Source organism: Pan troglodytes, chromosome 9, assembly GCF_028858775.2.
Source record: "Pan troglodytes isolate AG18354 chromosome 9, NHGRI_mPanTro3-v2.0_pri, whole genome shotgun sequence".
Classification (NCBI taxonomy): domain Eukaryota; kingdom Metazoa; phylum Chordata; class Mammalia; order Primates; family Hominidae; genus Pan; species Pan troglodytes.
The window spans coordinates 130,345,485-130,359,499 of record NC_072407.2 but is presented as its reverse complement, the minus strand read 5'-3'; the positions used below and the strand labels follow the sequence as shown (position 1 = coordinate 130,359,499).

Sequence of the window (14,015 nt, the reverse complement as noted above, 5' to 3'; positions counted from 1 at the left end):
TGGCCTTTCAAAGTGCTGGGATTACAGGCATGAGCCATCCCGCCCAGCCATGAGTTGAGTTTTATGGGCCGCCAGCGGGTGTGGCTTGTGGACCATGGTTAGGATCTTATTCCTGGTGGTGGGAAACTGTTGGAGGGTTTCAATGGGGCAGCAACATGATCAGATTCATATTTTGGCAAGAGTGAACACAGAAAGATCTGTTAGGAGGATTCCACCTACATGATCTCAATGGATGATCATAACCCTGCGAGGGCTGATGTGTCTTACATTGGAACACTGAGGCTTTAGGGATCCCGAGTGGCTTTTGTAAAGCCACACTGCTGTTGAGTCGTGGAACCCAGATTAGAACCCAGGTGGCTAGGGTTCCAGAACCTGCTTTCATAACCTTCAGCATAGCGTTTCTCCCATCAAAAGCTTGTGTAAGCCACTGCCAGCATTGCTGTTAATTGTGGCTCACCAAGGCTTGGAGAGAGCTGGATGAGAGGGGAGCAGAGTCCAGCGTGGGTGGGGCTGGACTGGCAGTGGCAGAGGAGAGGCAGCTGCTGTTCACATCAGGGTCTGGATGGCCTTGTCGCCACAGGAGGCTGCGCTGCTCCACCCTCCCAAGCGTTTCCCAGCTCCGTCACAGGGTCTCCGTTCCCACCACAGTGTGTCCCAGCAGTTCCATTTGTATTTGTACCCAGAGAGCTCCACTGAGGCCTGTGGTCACAGAATGACTCCCTTCCATGTTCTGCCACAGGTTGCAAGCCATAGGGTGAAGGTCACACAGTTCTGTTTGGCCATAACAGCTGCCTCCATGGCAACAGCGTGTGATATCACTGGAAAAGCCATTTGTGGGACTCCAAGCTGGAAGGAAAAGGCAGAGTTGGAGAGAGCTGTAGCGGGAGACAGAGAAAGAGCAGGGTCTCTCCGGATGCTCCAAGGTGCTGGACGCACAGGTCCCTTTCTGTAGTCCTTGTCATGTAAGATCTTTTCATTTAGGCTAAGCAAATCCAGATGTTCTTCAAATAATTCAGGCATATTTGGCCCAAGCATAAACTTCTCTTCATTTTTCATCCAATCTGACAAACGTTTGCAATCGCCTCACTCTGTGAGTTCCAGGACACCTTCGGGCTGGAAGGGGTTAATGAGAACAAGCCCTCCCTGGTGGCTTCCCTTCCCCCTGGTGCTGCCCCTCGGCCCCTCCCAGGCCAGCAGGATTTGCTGTCCAAAGGCCCTCAAAAGACATCCAAGCAGTCTTTTCTTAGAAACAGGAAACTGTCTTCGGCCAAGTACAAATGAAGTGAAGCACCCAGAAACCTGAGGACCGCTCCAAACTGAGGCCTGGAGGCAGACAGGGAGGGCCCAACTCCTGGCAGGGCCTCCAGGACTCAGGCACTCATGAATGAGACTGAGCTCAGCTGCAGCCTCAGCCATTCTTCGTTGCACTCAACCCATTATGTAGTGACGGTAACAAATTCATTGAATGACCTTCGGCATATATATATATATGTGTATATATATATATAGACACACACAATATTTACACAACATTAGTTATTTGTTACTTTTTATAACCTCATCACCATTTCATTGGACAGACACTAATCACTAGCAGGATTGGAAACGTCACTGACATGCTGCTTAGGAAGTGATTTGAATAGAGGAGAATGGAATAAAATGAAGATCGTGTTTCTTTCTAAACACAGGAGGAATAGTGATGGGGGGGACACAGTACAAAGGTGGGTAATTGGTATATCTTTTGTGCTAAGCTGCTTCACAATTCTGTAAACTATCTTTTAGAGGGCTAAATAAATATCTTCCAATTTCCTTGAGGACTGGGACCACATCTGTTCACTGTGGACTCCCTAGCACCTAGCTTGGTGCCTGGAATTGGTAGCTACTCAATAAATAGGTTTTGGATGGATGAATGAATAAACAAACAAATAAATCAATGAACTTAATTTTTGATTTCTCAAGATCGTAAAAAGATAATATTGAATTGGGGAATGTTACTTGCCAGATATTCGGGAAAGGGAATAGAGGAGAGAAAGACAGTTGGTATGCTGGTGGAAAATCACTTTCACCCACGATGTAAGGAGAAGGAATGTTAGACTTGAAAGCAGAAAAGCCTGTGTTAAATCCTGTGATTGAGTAGCTGTGTGACCTCAAACTGTTCAAACTCTCTGAGCCTACATTTCTTCGTCTCTCAAGCAAGACTTTCCAATGCCTACAGACATTATCTTGGGATTAAGAGAAACCAGGATGGAAGAGAGTATGATAGAGCGTCTAGCACACAGTGCTTCTGTGCTTTTGATAAGCTGGCATTTCAGCAGGCTTGGCTCTGGGGCTCAACCTCTTTTAAATGCACGCTGTCATTTATTTTCCCACGGATGGAGCTCACCATCTGTTTTCCCAATCAGCCCGAGTCCTCCTCCCCTCTTAGTGTTCTTATAGGCCAGGAAGTCCCTCCAGTCCCAGGTATGCTGCTTCTCATGGGCAGGTAGCGGGTCCAGCCTTCCCTGCATGGGGGCTGTGGCTGTCAATACCATCAGCTTGAGTGAGCTTCTCATAACAGCTTGAGAATGCACCTTCCTGTGTTTGGAGCTGTGGAGCATTGACCACTGATGAGACTTTTTGTGTGCTTTTACCTAAATTTGGGCCTGGGGATAAGCATTAGTTACTGTGCTGGGCTCACCCATCTTTTATGAGCAACAATTCATGCAGAAGGGAGAGCAGGCACCACTGCTGAGCCCTCCTGTGGCTCTGCGCCCTTCTCTCCCCGTCCCTGCCACCACCTACACAGGGCGCCTGGGTGACAGCTCCTCTGTGGCAGCCCCTCCCCCTCCCATGGCACTGGGCTTTCCGACAAGCCTGCCAGCTGAGGGAGTGGTTTCTGTGGTAGGGGCTGCCTCCGCTCATTTTCCATTAGGGTCACCAGGCAACCACCAGACAGTGACAACGCCTGATGCAAACTCTGCTGCACCTAGCGACGAGCTCTGTATCCCATTACGAGGCCTGGGCTGGCTACAGGGCTGGCTGTGCCAAGTGGCGCGTCTTGCTTGACAGGGCGGACGGGAGACCTGAAGCCATACTGTCCTCATGGCTTGTGTGCCTGCCAATCTGGGACCAAGGGAGTGAGGTTGTGTTGGGTGGGTCAGGTTGATGCAGCAAGGTTTAAAATCAGATGTGGATCCCAAATGAGGCATTCTCCTTTGTCCCATACCACGTGGGACATTTCTCTATTAGGATATTACCCAGGAAATTAACTGCTAAGTTACTTAAAAAAATCCAAATTCTCATTTTTACATGGTGAGTTACAGTGTTCAAAGCAGACTTATTCCCATGTTTGAGATTTATCCTCCATCTAGCTGTTTGAGGTAAGTATGGTAAGTGACATTGTCTCTTTTTTAGATATGGAAAACTGAGGCTCAAGAGCAACTGACTAGCCAATGTTATATCAGTGAGTAATTAACTGACAAAGACCAAACTTAGGCATCCTTCTATAGCAAACTGTGGTGTAATCTATCCTTCTTTCCCAAGGATCCCACTCTCCCTTGAAATACTAGTTAATTAATCCAGGTATTTACTTATTCATTAATTCCAAATGCCTACAGAGTGCCTACTGCATGCCAGCTACTATTAAAGAGGTGAATAAACCACCGTGCCCTCGTGGCACTTAAATTCTTCGGAGAGACAGACAAGTACATGTGAAACTTCAGGTGGAGATAAAGACACTGGGGAATGGTGAAGCAGGGCAGGAGGCTGGGGAGAGCCTTTGTGCGTATGTGTTGGGCTGGAGGAGAGCCTCTGCTGAATACGGGGTGACTACAGCAAGGCTGTTACTAAGCTGCCATTCCATCAGAGCTTGGAAGAAGTGAGGGAGAGGGCCTCCTGCCTGCTCTTGGGCATGTGCGGTATGACATCATGGATTAGTATTCCACAATGGCTCTGTAAGGCAGGAGTCATTGCCCCAGCGCCAGATAAGAAACAGAGACAGTAGCTTTTTTGGAATCCCACAACTGTAAGCAGGGGAGAGAGGGTCCAGACCCAGGTCTTTCTTCAAAACTCTGCTTGTAACCACCACCAATTTCAGGCAGAGGTGCCTGGGGAGATAACTTGGAAAAGAGCTCTTACCAGCATCGCTCATAAAACACTTTGTATCTGCCAATAGCACCTAGGTGACTTCAACAAGGGACATTCTAGCAAGGGTCTGTTTTTATTATCTGACTTCCTTTTACTTTTGTTTGTGTTTCACATCAGGCAGAGGACCAGAGCTCAGGGATCTCAGTCGACATCAAGTGTGTTCTGGCGAGAAAGACTGAAATCCTGCTAATAACATTTCTTCAAATCTCTCTTTAGTCAGGAACTATGCTAAGTACTTTATATGTAGTAACTAGCACTCTGTGTCTCATCTAAGATTCAACTCAACTTTTACATCACCAGTGAGATCTTGGCCAATTGTCCTAAGCAATAGGCAAGAGAAATTTTAAGTGGCCAGAGCTGACGTGGAGGAGATATGGGGCAAGAGCTGGGGGCGTTTTTGTGGTGGCTTGGCTGGGGTCACGTATGTGTCTATCTCCCGAAGTGAAGTAAACTGAGATTGGCTCTACTTGAAACCTTTTTTCTCTGGAATTAAACTATAGGGTTATAAGAAGCAACTCATGGGCTAAGAATGAGGGGAACTCCCTGACATACTTAGAGTTTCATTTGTAAATTTCCACTGTTTTGATTGTTAAAATGGTATGCTTATTATCAAAAAGGCAAAAAAGAAAAAAGTAAAAGCATTTCTAATTCTACAACTCAAAGACCCTCACCACTCTGATTCATTAGTGTTCTGCCTTTTTTCTAGGCCATATTTTAAGTATGTAATTTGGTCAAAACAGTTCCTTACGTATGATGGCCTTTCTTGAGAACGGAGCTCTCCCTCTGTTCCCACAAGGCTGTACGCACACATGGAAACAGCTCAGGTTCAGGCTCCGATGGCCCTCCTTGCTTCTAAGGTGTTTCACCTTTAGTCGCTCGGGAGTTTTTAGGGAAAGCCAGGCCATGACTGGGTTCTGCAGTCTCCGGAAGGATTTTAGTTGACCCCCAGCCCTGGCACAGCCCAAGGGCATCAGCCTCTGCTACTGAGTTACACATATCCCCTGACAGCAGCTCCCCCTAGCCCTCCCTAGACTGCGAATTTGTGAGCAGACAGCAGGATTCATGGCTGTCTGGCTTCTCCCTGTCCTCCCCCAGATGAGTGGAAGCCAGATGTCAGAGCACCAGGCAGACCTGAGGAGGATGGATGACAAGCCGAGATGAAATGGACAGTATCTGGTCCCACCTTGGGCTTTGGCTTAATCGCAACCACATGAGCACAGTCAGAGCTACAGGGTATAGTTGGGATTAGAATAGAGATTCATTTTGGGATGAGAGCTTTTCTGCATGAGATACTGTACTGCCTCAGACATCATCCTTTTAACAACAATCACAGTAGTTAACGTTTATGGAGTGCCTATCATTTGCCTGGCATGATGATAACTGCTCTATGAGCATTAATGCATTAGTTTTTATAATGCACTGCTAAGGTAGGTATTATTGCTATCTCCGTTTTGGGAAAGAAGGCTCTGCGGCACAAAGGGATGAAAGAATGTACTGAGGTTTCCCCAGCAAGTACAGCTAGTAAGTGCTGGAGCTGTGATTTGAAACAAGGCAGTCTTCCTGTGGATCCTAAATCTCTCCCTTGGAGTTTAATTTTATTTATTCATTCATTCACTAAGTAACTACACTCATTCAAGCTACTGTCATCTTTCACCTGGATAACAAGTAATAACAACTTCCTAAGTTGTGCCTTTCTTTTACACAGAGAGTTTCAACCTTGGTTGCACATTGGTATCACTGGAGAAAATTTAAATAACTAATCATCTCCCTCTCCTGCTTAAAACATTTCTTCAGATAAAGGATGAAAATCGCAACAAGGCCCACACTACATGGCTCTGCAACATCTGGCCCTTTCCTTCTTACCAGCCTCATTTTGTACAACTCACCCCTCACTCTCAGCATGCTGCCGCTCTGGCTTTCTTAGCCTTCTGGACGACTGCATGCTATTTCTTGCCTCAGGGCCTTGACATGCTGACCACAGTTCTCTTCAGCTAACTGTTTGTCTGGTTGACTCCTATCCCTTCTTTACGCCTTAACTTGGTGCTGCTGATTACAACAATGGCCACCCCTTCCTGTGTCTACACTCTTACCCTCTTTAAAATGTGACTTTGCAGCTCCTTCCATGGCCGAGGGGTGAAGTCTCTTTTCCTACCCTGTGAATCTGGGCTGGCCTTGTGACTTGCCTTGGTCAATGAAATGCTGCAGAGTGGTGACTGTGCCAATTCTGAGTCTCAGAAGGCTTTGCAGGCCTGGGCTTACTCTCTTTGAACCCCACCATTACCCAGAAAGCCCAGGCTAGTCTGCTGGAGGATCCTGACTGAGGCTGTCCCAGACCAGCCAACTCCCAGCTGACCATAAACTCATAAGGAAGCACAGCTGAGATTAGAGTCGGGGCTGGATCAGCAGAACCTCTTAATTGATCCACAGACTTGTAAATGATAATTAAATCGTTGTTATTTTAAGCCACTTTGAGGTCTACTTACTATGAAGCAATAGATACCTGATACACTTAAATATCGCTTTCTATTTCTCTTCCAGCCTAGGCCTCATTTCTTCATTCATACCCGAAAAGGACATCTTGTGCTTATTAATTGTGGCATTTAGGATAATTCTATAAAAGCTAAAAATTGGTAACTGATGCTTTTTTATCTTCCTGATTAAAGTTTAAGCTCCATAAGATTAATATCCATATCTGATTTGCTCACTGCAATATTTTTATCATCTAGCACTGTGTTTTGTACATAGTAAGTGCAAAATAAATATTTTGTTATAAAATGAAAGCAAGAATGAATGAATGGATTCACTAAACACTTATAAAATACCTTCTATATATTGGGTACTGTCTAAGATTCTAAAGATATAAGAATGAATAGGGCATAGTCCTTGCTCTTAAGTTGTTCTCAGTTTAAAAGCTGAGACATGAATATATAAATAAAAATTATAAACCAAGTTGATAAGTGTAATTGAGGTTGTATTTAGTGTTTATGGAAGTAGGATAGACTAGAGTTTGAACACATCTGGAGAAAAGGTTTTTCTGGAAAATCCGTTACAGAGGAAATATTTGAGATGATAGTCCCACGTCTGATGGGTGTATTGCAATGGGTATTCAAATACCAAAAGTGGTACTTCCACTGGTAACATGATTTTTCACAATGATAAATGAAGCTTGTTAAATTTCCATATGAGACAAAACAATCTTTCTTTGATTTACATAACAGTTGCAAAAATTCAAACTGTACAAAATCGTGTATTTAAACTGTACAAAAACTAGATCCTAGGTGTTTATATGTAAATGGCATTAAGTGTTAGGCTCAGATAAGTTTAAATAGTTTTCATCCACATAAATGTATGGAGGGACATTTGAAGACCAGTTAGAATGTGGGGCAATTTTTCATTGCATGAGAATGCCTTACACGTTGCAGGACATCTAGCATCCCTAGCTATTTCACAATAAGTGACAGTGGCATCCCCTCTCGATATTGGGACAACTCAACATTTTTTTCAAATTTCTAAAGCTCTTTTTACCAGGGTGGTGTCACATGTGCATAGAACTACTGATTTTAAAAAAGTTGCTTTGACTAATTAACATTACGGCTTTATGCAACTGCATTATTTGAAGGAACTTATGCTGTCTGTACAAATGTTCTAATGCTTACAAATTACTTTGGCATTATTGCCAAAAGATGATTCAACAGAGTTTCTTGAGAGGGAAGGAAAGAATCTAAATACTCCCTTTCTATTTCTGGAAGCACGTAACCTTGAAATCTAAGCTGCTCACAAGAAGGATGTAGTTCAGAAGCTCAGCAAGCCCACATTTCCTCAGGACTGGAAACAACCAACTACAAATCTGTTTCATGGTTCTAGGCAACAGCAGCACAAAAACACATGAAACGTATTCTGAATAGAGCACATCCTCATTAATTTTTACTAATGGAGCTAGTCTGGATTAGTGAGAAGTCGTAGTTGTTATATATTTATAACATAACATAAATAATTAAATAATTATTTAATAAATTATTTTAAAGGGTATATAACACATGAGCAAACATATGAACCCTTACATTATGTGAAATCACTGTGCTAGTTGCTTTGAGGGTATAAAGATGCCTAACAAATGTTTCTGATCCTCAAAGAACTGAATATCTCAATTTGGAGATAGGATATAATTATGCAAAATTAACAACACCAACTGCAAATGCCTAAGATACAGACAGTAAGGACTTTAGGAGTTCAAGGGCAGAGAGGGCTTTGAGAACTAGAGTGATCCAGGAAGGCTTCACGGAGGCTAGAGCTGGGCGCTGAAAGATAGATATGAATCAAGTAAAACAATTAAAGAGGGCATTCCAGGTGGAAGCAATGGCCTTGGCAAAGACAAGGAGGCAAAATTTAAGTGTCGTCTTACAGAGGTTATAAACAGACTTACCTGGCCAGAGAGGAGAGTCATACTAGGTAGTAGTAGTCTAGTGCCAGAGAGTGAAGCATGTTTAATACCAGGATAAGATATCAGAACTGATTTTTTTTTCTTTTGAGGAAAGAGGGGTCATTTAACATTTTAATCAAGGGAGTAAAAGAGTAAGAAGTTATTTAGGTGTTGGAGGGAAACCTTTCTTTCCACCCCGTGTATTTCATTATGGATAAGTCTGTAGCAGAGAAATACTCCTGGCTTTTTAGCCTCCCAACTCAAACCTCTCCAGGGAAGAAAGAATAATATTTTCCAATTGAGAATTTGGGAGATAAACTTGAGGATGCATAATTCAGCCCCTTCCTTCCTCATCTCCTGAGATATTGCTGCAGAGCGAACACATCCTTGTTGCTTTGCACTCTAGCTTTTACCGACATAGGTCCATGTGGAGAGGCCTGTGTCCAGATGTGCTTGTGATTGGGTGAGCAGGTCTGTTTAATTCAGAATAAATTACTTGCATAGTCACTAGCTGTAAACCTCAGCTGGATTCTCTGAAATGGATTTTATCTATAATAAAACTGACATTTTAATCCCTACTTGTCTAACTTAGGTGTTTCTCTCTTAATTCCAACTTGGGTAGAAGATGACTGGTGCCTGTTAGCCTCTACCACATAGGAGATAAAATATCCAATTAGACAGAGGTAAAAGAAAATAGTTTCACCAGTCCAAAGGCCCATTAAAAAGTCCTCCAAAGAAAGCTTATGCTTCATATACCTTGGACTTGGAAATTAGGTTGGCCCTGAAATAATCAAGGTCCCAGGGTAGCAAATAGAAAAATTTTAGGATGCTTTAGATCACATGTTGACAAACTGTGGCCCACTGGGTCAAATCAGGCCCATCACCTGTTTTCATAAATAAAGTATTATTGAAACATAATCATGCTCATTCGTTTGCATATAATTTATGGCTACTTTAGTATTTAGATATACTCTCCAGTATGTTGAAAATTTAGATATATTCATAAGAATTGACTAGATGCAACAGAGACCATATGGCCTATGAAGCATCAAAATCATTTCTAAATTCTGAGTGGTCATTGAGAATCAGCTACCATTCACAAATGTTTAATTTTAGTTTGCAAAACCAGAGTTGGTTAAATTGAAAGTTTGAGATACATTTTAAAGGGAAAAGAAAGGTCTTTCCATATTTTTATCAGAGTATTGAATATTGAAAAGTAAATAATATGCCAAATCACCATAACTAAATCTTCTTTATCCATTCATTCTGCCCTGTAATTAATTCTTGTGCTGCTATATATGGGGTAGCAGTCTGTGTTGATGACATCATCTGCTTTTGAACTAAAACCATTCCTGGAAATCCCCACTTGGGCCAGTGGTACAGTCTGACAATTGCCCAAGCTCTGTAAACCTGAAGTTCTGAAGCCCATGCTTAGGAGTTTCTTCACCCTGAAATATCAATTATTAAAAGTACATGGCATGGTCTTCGTATGAGGCTGTAAGATTGTCCTTTGCTGAAGACAGAACAGGTAGCCAGCATCAGAGGAAAGTAGAAAATATTTGTGGGTGAGATTAAATTAACCACATGCTGTGTTGTTAATTTATTGTAGTCATCAATAATATCCAAACGGAGGAATGTAAAATTCTCTACTGGGGTGCAATACATAACTATTTCATAAGGTTTGATCAATGTTTCTCCTGAGGATAAGAACATACCATGAAGAGTGAAGACATTATAAATCTCCAGGTACTTCCAATCCATAAAGCAAACAATTTGTGAACATTTATATTAATGACATTTTACTAACATAAAATTATTCTTTGATCTAACAACTCTTCCCACATAGGTATCTGGACAGGGTACATAGGTAGTAAAGAAGACTATTTTCTACCTCTTGTTGAGAGAAAACTAAATGTACAAAGATCAATTATAATTTTAATAGAGTGAAAGCCTAATTCTAGTTTTTCATTAATACAATAGTGAGCAATAAAGATGCACAAGCTCTCTTTAAAAGTTACCTTATGAATAACAAATAACAAACTTTGTCAAGAATTTAACACATTTTATTGCAGTTATTAGATGGAATTTTGCAATTATTTTAGACAAGACTCAAAACTGAATTTCTGGAAAACTTTTACAAGTTTATAAATGCATTCAAGTCATCCAAGTTTTTCTTTTACTATCCTTTGTTGTATTCTGAAAACATCAGATACTTCAGTTTAGAATAAAACCGCTATCATGTTTTCCTTGATAAACTAAAGTACACTTTGCAAACATAATCTTATCTTCCCACTAGTATCTCTGCTAGCATAGTATTAATCACCCATATTACTATAACTTGTAACTAAATTGGCTATCTTCAACTTTCACGGGAAAAGCCTGGGAGGTAGGTGATTGATAATTGTCTGTTCATACACAAGCATTTTAGCAGACTTGCAAGGATATGACATACACAATACAATCCCCTATAGCCACACAAATCCTTTCTAAAGTGGCAAAAAAGAGCATATTCATTAACATGACTGAAAGGTGTAGCCACTCCATGACATATAAAAGTAAAAAACTATGTACATATAGTTTCTTACTCTCTCTCAATCTCTCTCTCTCTCTCTCTCTCTCTATATATATATATATACACTATGTATATGGTGATCAATTTTGGAGTATTCTGTCTTACTTGGAAATTATCTAGGCATCTAACAATTAGCCATTAATTAACTAGGCTTAATATTAGTCCATCTTAAAATTAACTAAGGATCTTGGAAGTTATTTTTAAGCAGAAACATTATAGAATGTGTTAAAACTTTGTTAAAATTGTATTTCAATTTGGTTGAAAACATAATTTTACAATTTTCACAATCATGATTGTGTAGAAGTCATATTAGCTAATTTGATCAGTAAGTCAATGTAAGAAATTTAGGAAGTTCAGAATAACTAGTCACTTTATCAGGAAACACCTCAAATCTTATAAAACTAAAATATATACTTATGCTTAATACACTAATAAGATCAGGGGAACTATATATATGGATATTTTGAAACAAAATGGCCAAACAAACCAGTTTGACCTAACAAAAATTTCACCTTGATTCAGTAAACTTGGATTTTTACACAAAAATGCTTTTGGGCTAATTATTTTTATAAAAAGGACTTTTTATACTTTTAAAAAATACTTAAAGTATAGTCTTTAAAATATATTTAAAATATTAAAATTTTAGTTTATTTTCTAGGAAAATATTCTGAATTCTGGGAAAATAATAGATTCATTTAAGCACGTATTCTCTCTAAGCTAATTACAACATAGAACATAATTTAAAATACTTTATGACATAATTTCTTAATACACTCCAGAGGTAGAAGAATATTTCACATTTATGTACTGAGAGGTAAAGGCTTTCTTCACCTACAGATATACAGAGAGCCCATGGCTTCAGTTCTATAACTTCAGACATGAGTCAAAGTAAACACAAAAACACACTCACCGGGCTGGATCTCAAAGATTTGTTATCCTTTTTGGAAGACATACAATATTTATTTGAGCTCATGGGTAGACAAAAAGACAAACAAAAATTAATTAACCATATTATCTACTGTTTCTCACCTTAGAGAGACTAGATTCTTGTTATCCAAGAGATCACCAAATGGACAGATGACAAAACCAGATTCTCAATCATTGTTGCCGTCTATGGGGAATACCACATCAGCCACAGATAAATCATACCCAGAGCCAAACTTGGTCAAGTAAAGAAACAAAAGTGAAAATCCAAAATCAGGAGAAAAAGACCAGAAAAAGTCAAGACAGGTGAAGTTGTAGGTGCCACTTGGGAATCACTCCAGGAACCCAAAAAAGACATTTCAGGACTTTAACAATTTGTGAGATGTACTTTTAGGCAACACAGTTGAACTGGCTCTGGAAGATGAGTTCCACGGGTAGGTTAGTGGGACCTTCAAAACAGTTAAAGATTAATTTTCAGAAAGTTAAAAACAGTACTCTCATGCAAATATGGATGGACTAGTTCTCAAATATATATTCATTTGTTAATAAGGGAATCAGTAAGATGGTAAAGCTACTCAAAGGGGGAAGTTTTGAGGAACTGGACATTTTACAGGCATTTAAGTAAAATAAGTAAAATAGGTATTAAATTGGTTAATGTTCTACAGGGGAATAAAACTATAACCTTTTGGATTATCTTCTCTACTGGACTGAAATATGCAAGTTAACCTGAAACTTTACAATGTCTGCACTCTAATAAAATTATAAAAGGAAAGACAAACATAAGCAAATTCCCCAGGAAAATGAAAGAATCCTTGGGTGGGCCTATTAAGCAATGCTCCAGCATGATATTGAAAGGAAACACCACCCACCCTTCTTTGATTTTTTTCCCCTATTTTTGGATAATTTTTCTTAATACTTTATTGCTCTTCTTGTTCTGTTTGTGTGAGTGAAACATGTTTGTTTCTTTGTTCTCAAACTACTCCATTCTTAGATTTCTCTGAGCAGCCTTGATTCCTAGACAGCAAGTATTTTAGGATTTAAATTTTGCCTCTGGCCTTCAGGTTAATAATAATTTCATCAATTTTTTTTCTCTGTATCATTCTAAGATAATGGTATGTTTAAAATAAGGACCCTCAGTTTTTCTTCTTCGTTTACTAAAACAATCTCCTACTTTTCCATGGGAAAAACTGTAGCTTGGAACTCTAAAGTCCAAGGCCCTTTTCTAAACTTACGTAATTAACTAAAGCAATTTACTCTGTGGTGACTCTTGGATCTGTGGATAAACCACTTGAATTCAAAGTTATTTCTTCCCTACCTCCTCTCCAGGCTCTAAAAGAGGTTCAAAATAATATCAACAATGAACAAGATTATGGGTACTTAATCAAGGACTAACTATTCTTGGTTTAAAAGTGTAAAGCTAGCATCTCACATATAACAGTGCTCTGTAGCACAAACGCAAAGTAGCTACCTTTGAAGTTTAAAATAGAGAACTCCTTTCTTGACTGAGAAACACAGTTCAAACAGCAAACGACTCTTCTGCGGCACCCCTTCCTGGATATCCCTCGGCTCCTCCCTGTTCTGCCACAGTGCCTAAATGTGTGTAACAGGAAGACTCTTTTCCTTTGATCAGATCCTTGCCAGAAATAACATGGCTTGCACAGGTTTACTAAGCCCCTCACCCCATGTAGTTGGCATTTGCTTAGATTTCTGAATGTTACAAAAAGTTATCATTTGCAAACAAAGTTGCCGTTAACTCTAGTGACTTATAAAAGTCAAAATGCCATATGATTTACTTCTAAAGGCTAAGGCCTTTACAAGTGCCCTAGTTAAAAGCCAGCCACACAGATATAGGAACCAACCCCGTGACATAGGGTCAAAATCCCACAATACCTAGTTGCTAAAATCTATAGCCTCATGCCTACAATCAAGGCCCCACAGGAAGCCTTGAGGTAAAAATGCCATTTAATTTACCAA

At 40.3% G+C, this 14,015-nt stretch overlaps 1 long non-coding RNA gene across 3 annotated transcripts in view; it reads right to left on the bottom strand.

The window, feature by feature from the left end:
• The window catches only part of LOC107967248 (uncharacterized), a 40,536-nt gene extending 28,301 nt beyond the window's left edge, over positions 1-12,235 (bottom strand). Inside the window, exon 1 of one of the 3 annotated variants that reach the window (XR_001707613.4) lies at positions 12,147-12,235. This is a non-coding gene — a long non-coding RNA (uncharacterized LOC107967248). Of the gene's footprint in view, positions 1-219; positions 774-12,146 lie in introns of those variants that run through there. The other 2 variants (XR_008538175.2, XR_008538176.2) reach the window with 2 other exon arrangements.
• Positions 12,236-14,015: the final 1,780 nt, after the last annotated feature.